General features: G+C 45.8%; 1 pseudogene; it reads left to right on the top strand.

Annotated features, from left to right (window-relative positions):
• The first annotated feature begins 7,240 nt into the window (after positions 1-7,240).
• LOC140639507 (heterogeneous nuclear ribonucleoprotein A1-like) lies at positions 7,241-8,462 on the top strand (annotated as a pseudogene).
• The last annotated feature ends 8,212 nt before the right edge of the window (positions 8,463-16,674 follow it).

The following is a 16,674-nucleotide window of genomic DNA, read 5'->3' as shown; positions in this document are numbered from 1 at the left end:
GAGGGCAAGTTGGCCACAGGTTCAGGCAGAAGGCAGCTGATGACAAACCTTGGAGGCATGGTGAGGACTTAATTTTTTTTCTTCTGAATGTCATAGGAAGTCATAGGAGTGTTCTGAGCAAGTTGGAGACATAATCTCACATATGTTTTTAAAGGATTATTTTAAAATTTACAACAGATTTTCCCAAGAATTCAGTGGGAAAGATCACACCAACCATGAAACTTGGAAAAGTTTCTTGGAATAGTTAAAAGGAAGACCCCAGAGGTTACTCAGGGGTCTGAATAAATCTCTACTGATTTTTTCTTTCTTTTTTTCTTTTTTTTAGCAATTTCTTCCCTCAAGGGTTAAGGTATCAGCTAAGAATTATTGGGAGCACTGGATTACAGCCAAGTCTCCTACTGCCACATTCACTGAGGTCGAGTTAAGAACAAGGGAAATATCTGGCTCCATTTATATATGTATATAAAACCTTTTTCTTGAAGAAAAACTTGGGTTAAGATGATCTGGTCTGGATTAATTTATAAGGAGTGATGTTACATTGACCTCACTTGGAACCACTTGAGTCAGGGCAAGCTTCGAGGTGTCTTTTCCCTCTTTCACAAATGCCATCTCTAACCCGGAATCGAATCCCACATCAGGCTCCCGGTGCATGGAGCCTGCTTCTCCCTCTGCCTGTGTCTCTGCCTCTCTCTCTCTCTCTGTGACTATCATAAATAAATAAATAAAAAATTAAAAAAAATGCCATCTCTAGACATACATGGAGGAACAAGAGAGTGAGTAATGATGACTTTTGAAGTTTTGAGCAACTTGTTGCCAAAAAGTAAGGGATCTCCACAAAGCAGTTCCTGTGCATCACACTAAGACTCTATCCTGAATTAACCAACCTGGGCGTTCTGAAGCCCCACATACAGGAAACCTGCATGACTTTGGGGTATACATACCACAAACCATCAAGGTATTTCCCAAGGTGCTTATCCATCTTTATAGCACATTTACGTTGTACTTGGACGCAAGCATGACATTCAACAACAAACATATTCATTGAATACATCAGGAGTCGTTTTCATGGGAACTTGTAAACACCAACCATCAATTTGCCCTCTTATGTCTCCATTAAACTTTGTTACAGAGGGCTGCCTTCCAGGATCTATAAAAAGTTTCCTCATATAAAAGAGTATAAAAATATTAAACACACACACAGACAGAAACTTCCTACTGAAATAGCCTGATTAGAGTTAGTAAAATTTTAGCTGAGATCCGTTATGTGTCAAAAATAACAGTGGATCACTTTTTGAGTCTCTCTTCCTTTTTGTTTTTTTTTTTTTTAAGACCTATTTATTTTGAGAGAGAGAAAGAGAGACAGGGGCAGAGGGAGAGGGACTCCTAAGCAGACTTCATGCTGAACCCGACGCAGGGCTCCATCTGACAACTCTGAGGTCACGACCTCAGCTGAAACCAAGAGTCAAATGCTCAACTGACTGTGCTACCCAGGTGCCCCAGACTTTTCTCTTTTTGAAATACAGTATCTGTTTTATGAAGAGGGACACGGTAAGTAGAAAGAAATTTAACCTATGTCTAAATCACTTAGAGATCATTGGACACAACTTTCATGTGAATATGAAAGCTTTCCTCACCCCACCGACAGGGAGAGAAGATGAACTAACCTGTTCTGGCCAAATCATTAGAATCATATATGTATGAATAAAGTCTTTAGCGAAAGAAATAATCTGCTGTGGATTTTGGTTTTCTGTATCTAATGTGTGTTTGAATATGCGCCTAAAGATCGTCTTCGGACGCGCGAAGACACAAATGCACAACACACACCACCCGAGGACCACAACATGTTTTCCAGAGTTTTGGTAGTGAAGGATGCAATGCGGGGCAGAAGCCAGCGTGCCTCAGTCAGGTCCTCGGTCAAGCATTTGGAGGCCGTCCTCACCGGCTGAATTATAAGAATGCTACAGCAGTAAAGTAACGTTTCGTTTGCTTTAACGAGCAAAGGTAGAGATAGTTAGAGATTATTGATGGTCCCACCATCGTCAGTGGAATGTGGTCCGTGCATTCTGAAAACAGGAAGCCTCACTTCGAGCCTTACTATTGGGTCCTTGCTGTGAAGGGGTGGCCAGTGCTATTAAGTTGTTAGATTAGCAAGGTTCTACTGCATTTTCGCTTTAAGCCGGAGTGCTTTCACAGCTGAGCTGTAATGCTCTGAAAATGCCTACATAACAAGATCCAGACGTGGAGCTCAATCCCAAATGGTAAATGGCCAACGGCGTTTATACACTATTACCTTTGCCGAAGCCATAAAAAGTCAGCACGTCTGAAAAGACACTGTGCCTAAATCCAAAAACAGAGAGGAAGCCAACGCAGGAAATAGGCAGCTCTTTCCATCATAGCAGAACTTCATAGGACGGGAGGGTAGTTCCGTTTTCTAGAGAATACCAGTATGGATTCCAATCCCTTCTTAAGAAGGGAAGTAGAAAGGATGACCCAAACTATCCTATTGATGACTGAATGTTACATTTAGCTCCCAGGAGAGTCCATGGAACAGAATTTCAAGTGGCTCGCATCACATACTTGAGTAAACACGAGCTTTCCTAATAAACTGCCTTTCGGAGCAATCTAAAGTACTAAATCCCTAAGTTCACTCAAACCTGAATTTCTCAGGCAGGCAACAGAATCGAATCGTAGAATGAGAGAGCTAGAAAGAAAACCCAAATGCACCCTGCCGCACTTAGCGGAAGGAGTTCAAGAATCACCTTGCAGAAAAGTACATTTCAGTTGCCCATTTAGGTGCAAGTTTGCCAGGGTGCTGGGATCCACGAAGAGGTTGGCTGTTGCACAGACCCTATTTGCCTTGGCCTGATTCAAGGAAGCCTGTGACTTTCATTCCTCGTGTGATCGATGCAGTGGACGGGTGTGACCCCGGCCGCGTGCCGGGGAACAAAGAACAAGACCTAGCTGTGGGCTTGGGAGGTTGCAAGTGGACACGCACACCTGCAGCAAAGGTGAGAAACACTGGTGAAGTTTTAGGGACGGGTTCAAATAAAGCCAGGAAGGGTTTGGGGACTTGCAACCTAGGACAGAAAGGTATAATTTGTTTCTTGGCTTCATTGCTTAAGGTGGATTCTCAGAAGAGTTTAGGGCAGGGCCAGCGATGCAGAAGCATTCGTGAGTCACGATATCAAGAAAGTCAGATCTTGGGACACCTGGGTGGCTCAGCGGTTGAGCGTCTGCCTTTGGCTCAAGGCGTGATCCTAGGATCTGGGATCGAGTCCCGCATCGGACTCCCTGAATGGAGCTTATTTCTCCCTCTACCTGCTTCTCTCTGTGTCTCTCATGAATAAATAAATAAATCTTAAAAAAAAAAAAAAGAAAGAAAGAAAGTTGGATGTAAAGCAATGCATGGAATCTATCAGTGACTACCTTGGCAGCGTCCAGAGTTACTTAGGGGGAAGCTACTACTGTTTCTTTCCCGGGAGGATGAATGATGGCATCTCACTGGCTATCTCTGCACACTTAGGGATGTTAAAATGAAATGAAACCTTTGCACATGAACAAAAGTCACAGTCATTGTTTTAATAACACATGCGAGCCCCAGGAGTCCTTTTGGTGCTAATGGTTCTGCTATTTCACAAACCAACATTTTAATACATTGATGTCCTCGAATATATACTACCTAGAAATGTTTTTAAATGAAGAAAGTCTGAAAAAAATAAGATAAATGTTATCTTCTAAAAAGAATAAATAAAAATAAGTTCCTGACTGTGTATCTGTTATCCCATCACCAAGGAATGACTGAGTAGATTTTCACTGTACTGGAGGACATGTGTGGAATGACCTGACTTGAAATATGGGCTCCCCCCCAACTTGCACAAAATTTACTTAGAATCAGGTCCCGGAGGGCTGCCTCAAAGAGAATGCAGTCATCACTCAAAAAAGAGTGGAAACTGGTAGAATGTGTGGGGAGGGGAAGAGAGGGGAGGAGACTGCCAATGACCAATGAAGAGATGCACCATGTGTATTATCTTAGGCCATGTTCTCCCAGAAATGAACTTGGAAATGAATATTCATGGACAAAGATTTTTTGAAGGAACTATTCCCCAGGGAATCAGTTTGGGGTGGGGGGTTGAGGGTGAGGTTGGGTGGCAGATAGAAGTCATGCCTCTGGGGGATCCTTGGGTGGCTCAGTGGTTTAACTCCTGCCTTTGGCCCAGGGCGTGATCCTGGAGTCCCGGGATCGTGTCCCACATCAGGCTCCCTGCATGGAGCCTGCTTCTGCCTCTCTCTCTTTCTCTCTCTCTCTCTCTGTATCATGAATAAGTAAATTTTTAAAATCTTAAAAAAAAAAAAAAAAGAAGTCATGCCTCCGATTTCGTCTGGGCAAAGAACTGGGCTTTTGTATCAGGCACCAGCCAGTCATTGACCACGGGCCCCCAAGGAGCGTATAGGTTTCCAGGCCCACTGTGGGAGGGAAACGTACAAGCCAAGGGCAGGACACCTAAGAATGGAAAAAAGGATTCTGAGGGGGTCAGGTAAGACCTGGTACATGTGTGTTCACCCCATGTATTAAAACCCAGGGGCAGGACAAGAAATAGATATTTCAGGTGTGAGCCCAAGGTTCCCAGGGCCCAAGACACCAACTTGCAGAAGCTGGTTTACAATTGAGCAGCTTGTCACAGGGACCAATGTGCAGGTGGCAGCAGCAGAGATTTGTACACTTAGGTTCTTCCACAATGGCCGGGGATCCCTAGGGGCAACGCTTGGGGGGGCCAGGGGCTGCTGAACTCGTCCCTCTTCTCAGGGTACCATTGGGGGGCCCTGGGTGCGGGGCTGCTTGGAAGGCAAAGACAGTCTGACCCCGAGCAGCTAAGAAGCCTCTTATTCCACCCGCATCTGGAGATGCTGAGCTGGTTCCCACGGAGATGACTGCAGCCACCCGGGGTGGACCCGGGGATGCAGAGGGAGTCGGGGTGTCAGGTAGTGGCAGTTTATGAGGACCAGAGGAGCCGTGGAAGGCTTCCTGGAGGACACGGACTTTGCTCTTGGCCTTGAAAGTCAGCAGAATTGAGACAGGGACAAGACAGGAGGACGGGCCTCCTGGAGGAGGGGGGACCACAGAGGTGACACCTGCCGCGTACTGTCACCGCACAAGGTCAAGACGGCCTGAGCTGCCACGAAGAAAAGTCGGGGCCCAGGAGGCAGGCTGTCCCCACCCTGGGTCCGAACACGGGGTCACCGTCTGAGCAGGCTCCCTGACTCTCCTTGCTCCAGCTTCTTGCGGATTCTCTGCCCAGTTGCCCGCTCAGACCCGCTTTCCACCGGCCTCCTAATTACCACGCACCAGGTTCCCAGTACAAAGAAACGGATGATCCAGGCCAGGACGAAAGAGCAGAACAAAATAAAGACGGCAGGGGGTGTTTTCAGGGAGCCGCATCACAGAACAGGCAAATTTCAGAGACTTTTGCAACAAGGGAAAGCTGATGTGTTGATTAGGAGCCTGTGTCAGTAGGAAGGGGACACGCAGGGCAGGGTGGGGGCTCCGGGTAGGGTCGGGGTATGCATTGTCCTCTGTGGTCTGTTGGCCCCTAGGACAGAGGTCTTAGCCTTTTGTGTCTTGTAAAGCACCTGAATAAAGAGCTCTGGGTATAAATACCCGATTCAACAGGAAGTACTGCGGCCTTACCAGCTCCAGCCGGGGGTGGATTGGGGCTTTTTCAGAGCAGATTCTACCCAGAGGAGCTGTTTGCTGCAGAGATGGGCCAACAGAGAGGTTCAAAACAACAGGAAGTGCAGCAAAGGCGTGAGGGAGGTGCCAAGGCACCCACGACCCGGCAAGGGGGCTGGCGGTGCCAGGAGCCTCCACCCAGCTGCGGGGATTGGAGCCCCAGCCCGGGAACCAGGCTGAAGCGGTTCTCACCCTGGCCTTGCACTTGCCGCCTCCGTGGTCAGGTGTCGCAACGGGTGCTGCCGGACCAAGGAAGGGTGGGACAGTTCTGCGCTGCCGCCAGGCCGCGTTTCCGAAAAGCGCAAAATTAAATAAGGTGATCCACATAAAGCACTTGGGATATAAGTGCTCAATTAACGGTAATTTTCGTTGTCGGTCAAGGGATTGCCTGAGTGCACAGCCCAGCTCTCCACTCCCTAGACAGGTGATCGCGGGCCAATTTCTTTCCTTTTTTTTTTTTTTTTTTAAGATTTTATTTATTTATTCATGAGAGACAGAGAGAGGCAGAGACACAGGCAGAGGGAGAAGCAGGCATCATGCAGGGAGCCTGACGTGGGACTCGATCCCAGGGCTCCAGGATCATGCTCTGGGCTGAAGGCGGTGCTAAACCGCTGAGCCACCCGGGCTGCCCAATTTCTTAATTTCTCTATGCCTCAGTTCTTTTTTTCTTTTTCCTTCTGTTTTTTGTTTGTTTGTTTTGTTTTTTGTTTTTTATGATTGTATTTCTTTATTTGAGAGAGAGCATGTGAGCAGGTGGGGAGGAGCAGAGGGAGACGGACAAGCAGACTCACAACTGAGCTTGGCCGCTCAGATCATGACCCCAGCTGAAATCAAGTCAGATGCCCAAACCACTAAGCCACCCAGGCAAGCACCTCGGTTCTAATCTTCAGAGGTTTGGATGAATTAATGCATCTATAACATCTTGGACCAATGCTTAGTGCTCAATAAATTTTAGTTTTATGTTATTAAGATATCTCTATGACAGCATCATCAGCACCCTCATCATTTAGATCCGGGAGGGGAAAAAAGCACATTGGGAATATGCTTATTGAAAAGAATCCCCAGAGTTGCTCTGGGGGTCCAGGAGGGGAAAGGGGGACTGGGGTCTCTCCATCTTTCTCTCTACAGAGACTTTGGACAAGCCCTTGGGTGGCTGGGACATTTGTGACCAGGGAAGGAGAAAGAAGGACAGACCGGGAGAGAGAGAGAGATTGATTTTAAGGAATTGGCTCACAGGGATACAAAGGCTGGTGAGTCCAAGATCTGGAGGGTTGGCCAACCTGCTGGAGACCTAGAGAAGAGTTGCAGGTCAAGTCCAAAGGCCAAGACTGCTGGGAGAACTCCCTCCTCCTCTGGAGAGGCTGTTTATCTATGGAGGCCTTCAACTGAATGGGTGAGGCCCACCCACAACAACAGGGGTAATCTGCTTTATTCAAAGTCTGCTGATACAGCTTTTCTGCCCCTGGACGCCGCCGAGTAAGCATCGTTAAAGTCTCCCCTCCCATCGCCATCATGTCTAAGTCAGAGCCTGGGCAGCTGCGGAAGCTCTTCATCAGAGGTTTGAGCTTTGAAACAATCAATGAAAGTCTGAGGAGCCATTTTGAGCAATGAGGGACGCTTATGGACTATGTGGGATGAGAGATCCAAACACCAAGCGCTCCAGAGGCTTTGGGTTTGTCACGTATGCCACCGTGGAGGAGGTGGATGTAGCCATGAATGTAAGGCCACACAAGGGGGATGGAAGAGTTGTGGAACCAAAGAGCGCTGTCTCAAGAGAAGACCTGGTGCCCACTTAACTGTGAAAAAGATTTTTGTTGGTGGCATTGAAGAAGACACTGAAGAACATCATCTAAGAGGTTATTTTGAACAGTACGGGAAAATTGAAGTGATTGAGATCATGACTGACCGAGGCAGTGGCAAAAAGAGAGGTTTTGCTTTTGTGACATTTAATGACCATGACTCTGCAGACAAGATTGTCATTCAAAAATACCATACCGTGAATGGCCACAACTGCGAAGTAGGGAAAGCCCTATTGAAGCAAGAGCCAAAGCGGCCAAAGTGGGTTCTGGAAACTTTGGTGGTGGTCGTGGACGTGGTTTTGGTGGGAACGACAACTTGGTCGTGGAGGGAACTTCAGTGGTCGAGGTGGCTTCGGTGGCAGTCGAGGTGATGGTGGATACGGTGGCAGTGGGGATGGCTAGAACGGATTTGGTGATGATAGAAGCAACTTTGGAGGTGGCGGAAGCTATAATGATTTTGGCAATTACAACAATCAATCCTCAAATTTTGGACCCATGAAAGGAGGAAATTTTGGAGGCAGAAGCTCTGGCCCCTACGGTGGTGGAGGCCAATACTTTGCTAAACCACGAAACCAAGGTGGCTCTGGCGGTTCCAGCAGCAGCAGCAGCTATGGCAGTGGCAGAAGGTTTTAATTATTGCCAGGAAACAAAGCTTAGCAGAAGAGAGCCAGAGAAGTGACAGGGAAGCTACAGGTTACAACAGCTTTGTGAACTCAGCCAAGCACAGTGGTGGCAGGGCCTAGATGCTACAAAGAAGACATGTTTTAGACAATACTCATGTGTATGGGCAAAAAACTCGAGGACTGTATTTGTGACTAATTGTATAACAGCTTATTTTAGTTTCTGTTCTGTGGAAAGTGTAAAACATTCCAACAAAGGGTTTTAATATAGATTTTTTTTTTTTTGCACCCATGCTGTTGATTGCTAAATGTAATAGTCTGATCATGACGCTGAATAAATGTGTCTTTAAAAAAAAAAATACAAAGTCTGCTGATATAAATGTTAATCTTCTCTTTAAAATGCCTTCAAAGAAGTGTCTAGAATAATGTTTCACAGAATATCTGGGTACCATGACCTGGGCAAATTGACACATGAAATTAGCTATCACACTTCCTCCAATGGTTTTTGGGACCATTGACTTCCCAGATGGGCCCTAGGAGGAGCATGGGCAGAACTGAGGGACTATGAGACATTAGCCAGCAAAACCCAAACCCTCAGGTCCCGGAGCATTGATTGAGATTTCCTAAAATAACCAGCATGAGGGCGTGTAATTCCTGGGATGGCAGCTGGGAACTTCCATCATAGTGTTGGGCCTTTATAGTAAAGTGACACCATCTGCATCCCCAGCCTGGGTAGGCCTGGTGACACATAGGTCACAGTTTCTTCTTAACTAAGTAGATCCTGAAGATTTGTCCATCCGTCTCTAAACCCAGTGGCCAGCGTATGCTGGGACAGGGTGCCAGTCCTCAATAATTGTTCAATGAATAAGTTTTCACAAATGCTTATCTAGTAGTGGCATAGATAAGTGGCTAAGATGTTGAACTGGAAATAGACACTATGACTCATGTTAGTCCAGTGGTCCATGCACAAGATCTTGACAGCGGCCACCCTCAGTAATAGCCAGAGCCCCACGTGGGGTCTCAGTTCCACCTCTGTCCATGGGACCTTGGGAGGGCCTGTCACTCTCTAGACTCTCTTTCATCGTTTGTAAAATTAGGGCATTAGACCAGATGATTTGTGAGGTTTTTTTTCCAGCTCTTGCTTCTACAATTCAGTAAGATCATCCGCATGGTGACCAAACACCAGGATATTGTGCATGGAATTCACAGGGATAAAAAGAGATTCAGGGAAAGACACCCATGGACTCCTGTTCTACATTCTCTACTCAGTTTCAGAACAATTGCCTCTTGGAAAGACCAGAGCAGGTGGGTGATTCTTTGCCATCCTGAGATTTCACTATCTTTTAACGAACTATCTTTTAACGAACATTAGTCCTAATGTTTAAAGAGGTATTTTTTAATTACCTAAGATTATAAAATGTAAATACACATAAGGAAGAAATTCAAGATGCCATAATCACAGGGCCCCCCAAAACCCCGTCTGCATTTTTTGGCATATATCCTTCCAGAGTTTCTCTATGAACATATATACAATTTTGTTTTGTCAAAAAAAAAAAAAAAAAGAGGGGGACCATGTTATATGTCAGTTATTCTATATTTTGATCTTTTAGGATATTAGGACCAGTCCTCCTTCCTGGTTTGTTTCTTGGTGATTTTTCTCCTTTTCAGTGACTAAAACCTCCTCACCATGTTATCTTAGATTTTGGTTTTATTGTAAATGCTAACACATAAGAAGCAGGGGTTTGCCTCTGTGGCTGGCAAACTCCAGAAGTTCAAAATATGGAGAACTCTGGGGAGGGTCAAAACAGGAAGGAGCTTTCACAAGTGAACCATCCCTCAGTTGTGGGTTGAATTATGTCCTCCTGAAAATATGTTCAAGTCCTAGCCCCCGGTACGTGGAAGGTGACTTTATTTGGAAGTAGGGCCCTTGAAGATAGAGCTGCGGTAAGGATTTTAAGGTCACCCTGGATAAGATATTTGCATGCTGGCAGAAGGGTGGACCCGAAATCCAATGCCTGTGTCCTTGTAAGAGAACAGAGAGGGAGTTTGAGGCCCGGACACAGGAACACACACATGGGGAAAGGCCATGTCTTCACATGGAACAGAGATTGCAGTGATGTGTCTACAAGCCAAAAAACCACCGAGGATTGCCGACCAGCACTGGAAGCTAGGAGAAAGGCATGGAATGATTCTCCCTCAGACGCAGGAAGGAACCAATCCTGCGGACACCTTGATGTAGACCTCCTGGCTTCCAGAATGGTGAGAGAATAGGTGTCTGCTGTTGGAAGCTACCAGGCCCATGGTAATTCCTCATGACAGCCCTTGAAAGCCACTATACCCTCCATATCTCGTGCTCTTTTCTTGCATTTTGTTTCCAGACTTGTCGGGTAAACCCTTGAAAGCCTGCCTCTCCAGCAGACCTGCCAAGTCAGGCCTGGTAAGCAGAGTTGGGCCAACTTGGATTTCCTAAACATGAACATCACTGGTGTTTCCCCTAGAATAAGAAGCATGTGATTTACAGAGAGGGCCCTGGCCCGAAACACTCAAACTGATGAAAGACATCGTTAGACCATAAGCAGAATTCCAGCAGTGATGTACAGTTTACAAAATATTTAGATGAAAGCCCATCCAAGTCCTCAAAATAAAAATAAAGCCACGACTTCATCAACTCCCAGTGCCAGTTGTACAGTCACCTCCATCCAGGAGAGCACTGGGGTCTGGTTAGGCACCCACCCAGGTGATTACATGTCATCTCCTCCCTTCCATCCGTGCTGCTGCTAACAGCCGAGGAGGGGCTGCAGGCAAACGTGTGCACTGTGCGGAGAGAATTCTGTTCTAAATAAACATCTTTTTGGCTCATAAATGCTGTATGTGAGAAGAGTTCTTGAGATCTTTTTAGCTATTTTTCTGTCCTGTCCTAGCATGGCAAGAAGCAGACCTCGCTGCATTTCCCTTGCCTTTTGTTATCAGGCCAGCAGAAAAAAAATGCCCATTACACTTGCTAAGCAAAGTTGCAAGAGAGGATAAGAGGCAGCACTGCTGTGTGGATCACGCGCCTACCATGACAAGGGTCTCTAAGAATCGAAAATCGATGGACTTGGAGCGAGTGCTAATGGTCTAAAATCCGAGCAACCGGTTTTTCAAATGTTTGCTTTAAATTGTGGTCATTAAGTCCACATGGTACAAACTTCAAAAGTTAGTTTATTTGATGCGATGAGCACTGGGTGTTATTCATATGTTGGCAAATTGAACACCAATAAAAAATAAATTTATTTTTTAAAATGTTAGTTTATTTGGAGGATGTTTTCTATTGGGCTAACAGCTTTTATTTTCCTTCCACTGTCACTCGTGGTGAATGAAACGTACAATCTGTACTAATTGCAGTTTAGATCCCCCCTCGCAAATGAAGAAACAGAGGTTAATAGAGTCATGAGAACATCCGCTCAGCAGGGTCTTCTATTTTATGTGTGTCCCATTTCTTCCCATGAACCAGGCCCCTGCGCTGGGTGCTGAGACCCCAGGGAGGCCGTGGGCAGTCCCCTGCCTTCTGGGAGCTGGCCATCCAGCAGGAGCGGAGCAGTGCCCCCACAGCGGGACCATGGAAAGGTGTGTGTGGGGAACATAGCAGCCCCGAAGAAGGCACCAACCTTAGTGGAGACAATGTTGGAGACGCAGCCAACGACTCTTTAGTGGGTCAGGCCTGAAGAGTTGGGTCAGGGTTGGGGGGGTAGGAAAGGAAGGCGAACAATACAATGGGACTCGCACATGCAAAGGCCAGTGGCTTTGGGGATCGGAGAAAATCTGAGAAATAGGAAAGTGCCAAAGAGTAGGCAGATGGAGGCTGGGGCGCTAGGGGCCAGGGGAGACCCCTGAGTTGAAGTCAGAGGAGTAGGAACTCGATGACAAAGGCCACCCTGGATATTGAGCCAAGAAGCGTGTTCTTTCTCTTGAGGCACCTGAAAGAGGCCGTAAAAAAGTGTTAAGCAGGTGCGAGGCAACCGGATTTGCATGGCACGGCCAGAATGACAGGAAACCAGAGGGGAAAGACCGTAGAACTAAAGCTCAGTTGTACCAGTCTTATCGGGAGACAAAACACACCACCTAAAGGGGTGGGGTCCACTTTTATGGAGTAGAGGATGGCCGTGTAGTTAGCGGAACTCCCCCGTTACACACTTTGTCTGTGCAACCTAAGCATAGAAACTGTTCATAAACTATTACTCTGGCTCTAGTACCTGAGAACAATGAAAAAAGAGACAAGACTTAAGCTGCTTTCCTTACTCTGAAGTCCTTGTCTGGCTCAGGTACTTGGCATCAAAAGAAACCATCTTTCATTCCCATGCCTGTGGCCGGCAGGCCTCATGACGGGTGACTTCTGAACGTTTCCAACCAAATTCCCTCCGTTGAGAGTGTTAAGCAACTTGTAATTTTAAGCAATTTAGCCAGATTTCCATATACAAGCAAGCACATTCTTTGAACCAACCCATTGTACAACCTCATTTATCCCTGCAGGTAATAAACTACTATAAATGTGGAATTAGGTATAATCCAGGGTTCTCTGTGCATGCATGTGTAGTCAGACCAACAAGAAACAGATGCACTTATTAGGTACAATAGCTGCCTTCCACTTCACTTACTGCTGATGAATTATTTCTTTTCTTAATTCCAAGTCAAGAAAACACATCATATTTCCCAACTCATGCGATCAAAGAAGAAGCACCAGAAGAGCTAATATCGACAGCAATTGTACAGAAATGTGTTGGTGTGAGATATGTGAGTCTGCTGGTGTAATATCTAGAAATAGAGCATTCTATATATTTCTTTTTTTTTTTTTTTTTTTTTTTTTGGTCTCCACGGGCTATTCAAAGGCATCTCGTTCATTCATTCATTCACTTACTCATTCAACCAACTTTTTAAGGCTCCTACTGTAGCTATGTTTTTAAATATTCAAGGTGGTGGGATTTCCTGTCAAATCAGATACATCCCTGCCCTCCAACAGGTGAAAAGTGGCTGAGGAATTAGAATATTTCGTGGTCTTCAGAAAAGGACACTATTTGTGTGGCTCCAAGCTCCATCTCTTCTTGGTTCTAAGAGGCAGTGTGGGCTCTGGGGCCAGACTATGCAGGGTGTGAATGCCACTCACAGGTGTCACCGCCTTGGCAAGTTATTTGTCTGCTATACTACTCATTTTTCTCATCTGCAATGAAAATCCTCATAGAGCCTAACTAATACTAATATGATTGTTGTAAGGATTAAATAAATTAAGATTTGTAAAGTACCTCAAACAAGGCCTGGCACGTAGTAGGAACCCAGGCATTTTTTGTTATGACCATACATGCCTGGAGCTCCTGCCTGGGAATCATTTACTGTGAGCCTACTATGTGCAGGGCAAAGCCCAGCTGCTGGAGAAGGCCCCAAAAGCAGGACTTGCATTCCAGCAAGTAGAGAAAACCTATGCACCAATACCCATCCATGAGGCAGATGTGGTCCAGCTTACGGGCCAGCTGCAGAGTACTAGCATCAATCGCCTCCTGCTGTGTAACAAATCCCCACAGACGTAGTGGTTTAAACCAACATATATCTATTGTCTCATGGTTTCCATGGGTCAGGGATCTATACGTGGCTTAGCTGGGTCCTCTCTTCAGGTTCTTGTACAGGCTGCACTCAAGGTATTGGCCAGGGCTGGGCTCTCACGTGAAGGCTCAAGCAGGAAATAGTCCTCTTCCACATGCATGCTGGCAAAATTCAGTTTCTTGAGGGTTGTTCAACTAAGCCCCTCAACTCCCTTCTGGCTGTTGCCCAAATGCCCTCAGTTCTGTGCCATGAGAGCGTGCAAGCCAAAGACATGATAGGGAGACATTCTGCTAGCAAGATGGGAATCACCATCTCATATAACATAATCACAGGAGGTAATGATCTGCTCCGGGCAGTGAGGGAAGCCAAACTCTCCATAGCACCCATCTCTCTGATGCTGAGCCACGCACTGTGCATCGACATGCAAATGGGAATCCAAACCATCTTCATCTCTCCAGCAGTTTCTTCAAAGTTTGATTCTGGAGAAGGCAGAAATAAGCTCGGTTCAGTGTCTCATCTGGTCAACAACCAGAAGTTTGAAGTCCATTGTTCATATATTAATTTTTTTTCCTTTAGCAGTTGTGGTACCATGTCTAGATCCCCTCATGTCCTTCCTGTTGGTTCAGTGTAGCCATCCCCCAGTTTCTACAAGCTTTGCTCCAAAAGTTCCTATCTGTAACTTTCCTTTTTTTTCTTAAAAAAAAAATTTTATTTATTTATTCACGAGACATACACAGAGAGAGAGAGGCAGAGACACAGACAGAGGGAAAAGCAGGCTCCATGCAGGGAGCCCGATGTGGGACTCCATCCTGAGACTCCAGGATCACGCCCTGGGCCAAAGGCAGGCTCTAAACCACTTAGCCAGCCAGGGATCCCCTGTAACTTTCTTTAGAGAGTTAATCTATGGTACCCTGGAACCACTTCACTCAGATGCTTCCAGAACCAAAAGAGCCTGGGAAGTTATAAACACCCACGGTGGCCTGACTGACTGGTATAGACATATACAAATCTGGATCCCTTACTTTTAGGTAAGAGAAACTCCACTGGGTAATTTATTCTCGAAAGCTCCTCAAGGGTACAGATTGAATATGGAACTTTACTTGAAATCACAACCTTGCCTGGCTAATTTTTGTTACCTCTTCTGTTTTTCCTACTCCCTTACAGTTTCTCTGGGGGCAAATTGCTTAATTAGTTGCACACAATTTCTCTCCTTGGAGTCTGCATTTGGGGGACCTGCCTAAGATCCCCCAGATGCAGTCCACAAGTAGTCCCAGGAAACTAACTTTAGGGATAAGATTCTGGATGTAGCTCATTCGCCAGCAGGATGAAAATGGGGATCCCATCCCTCATGGGAGGAAGCATTCTGTATTTTTTTCAATTCATTCGAAATTTAATCTATTTTATATTATATTTCTTTTTATTTTTTTTAAGATTTTATTTATTCATGCGAGTCACACACAGAGAGAGAGAGAGGCAGAGAGAGAGAGAGGCAGAGACACAAGCAGAGGGAGAAGCAGGCTCCATGCAGGGAGCCTGACACAGGTCTCGATCCCTGGTCTCCAGGATCACGCCCTGGGCTGAAGGTGGCACAAAACCGCTGAGCCACCCGGGTTGCCCATTATATTACATTTCATACAATAATATCTCATTTTGCTAAAACTTGAGGACATAAACACAAATAGAACTTTAATTACTACCAAGTCATAAAGCATCAAGAAAGAAAAAAACACCTTTACTAATCCCTAATATTAATGTGGCATCTCGTATCTTCGTACCATTGCAGTTATTAAGACTTTCACTCTTGGTAAATTGTAATGGAATACAGATGGAAGGGGATGCCCTGGCTTGCATGTAATCTCTAGCTTTTGAGAAATACAGAGGAAATAATCATAAATCCTAATCATAAGGACAGAATTGGGTGGAATTGGGCTTGAGCAGGTCTAGAACATATGCATAAACTTCATGAAATACAGGCCTAGATCTCTGTGTTAGCGACCAACAAATGCACCGCTATCGGCTCACACCTGTGGGTATCCCCCATGGCCAGCTGATAGAAGAAAGATCCCCAGTTTGGCTCAAAGATAGTCTGACTCAATACATTGGTACAAACTGGAAATGGACAGTTGCTGAACTATTGCCCCAACCAGAGTGGGCTTTGAAAAGACCAATGAAGGTAAACTGTAATAGGTAGAGCTTTGGGCATTGCACCTGGTGACCCAATTTGTATGAAGGGAGAGGTGGCTCCAGGTAAGGAGACAGACATGTGGTATTGCACATTCGTGCCTACCAGAGAGCATTCATTGCAGAAGAGGCTTTAAGCAACCAGGTGGGCAGGATGTCTTGTCCAGTAAATGTCAGCCAGCCTTGGTCCGTAGCTACTGTGGTCCCTGTGCAATAGGCATAGGTCTCTGAATGTCCTGGTTGTCGTGGCAGAGATGGAGGTTATGCATGAGTCAAAAAGCATGGGCTCCTTCTCACCAGAGCTGATCTAGTGCTGCTACCGCGAATGTTTGACCTGTGGACAACAGAGACCGACTCTGTGTCCCCAGTATAGTGTCCTTCAGGACACCAAAGACTTGGTGGCAAGTTGATTATGTGGGACGCTGCTCACCCTGGAAGTGGCAGCATTTTGTTCTGACTGGGATTGATACAAATTAGTGTATGAACTCACCTTTCCTGCCTGAATTGCCTTGGCAGGATCAACTATCTGACAACTCAAAATGTCTGATTTACGGACACAGGATCCCATATGACATTGTCTGCTTTTTTTTTTTTTTTTTTTGACAAAGGAGTCATGATAATGGGCACATGACTATGAAATCTACTGATCCCACAATATAGCATTCAGAAGCCTCTAGCATGCTATATCGTAACCACATTCGGAAGGCAGAGGTGGGTACTACCTCGGACATGATACTCTGTGAGGTTGGACATCATCCTTTAGAATGCAGTACGT

This window comes from Canis lupus, chromosome 9 (assembly GCF_048164855.1).
Source record: "Canis lupus baileyi chromosome 9, mCanLup2.hap1, whole genome shotgun sequence".
NCBI classification, from domain to species: Eukaryota; Metazoa; Chordata; class Mammalia; order Carnivora; family Canidae; genus Canis; species Canis lupus.
Note: the sequence above shows the minus strand (reverse complement) of the source record. Positions and strands in the feature narration are given on the sequence as shown.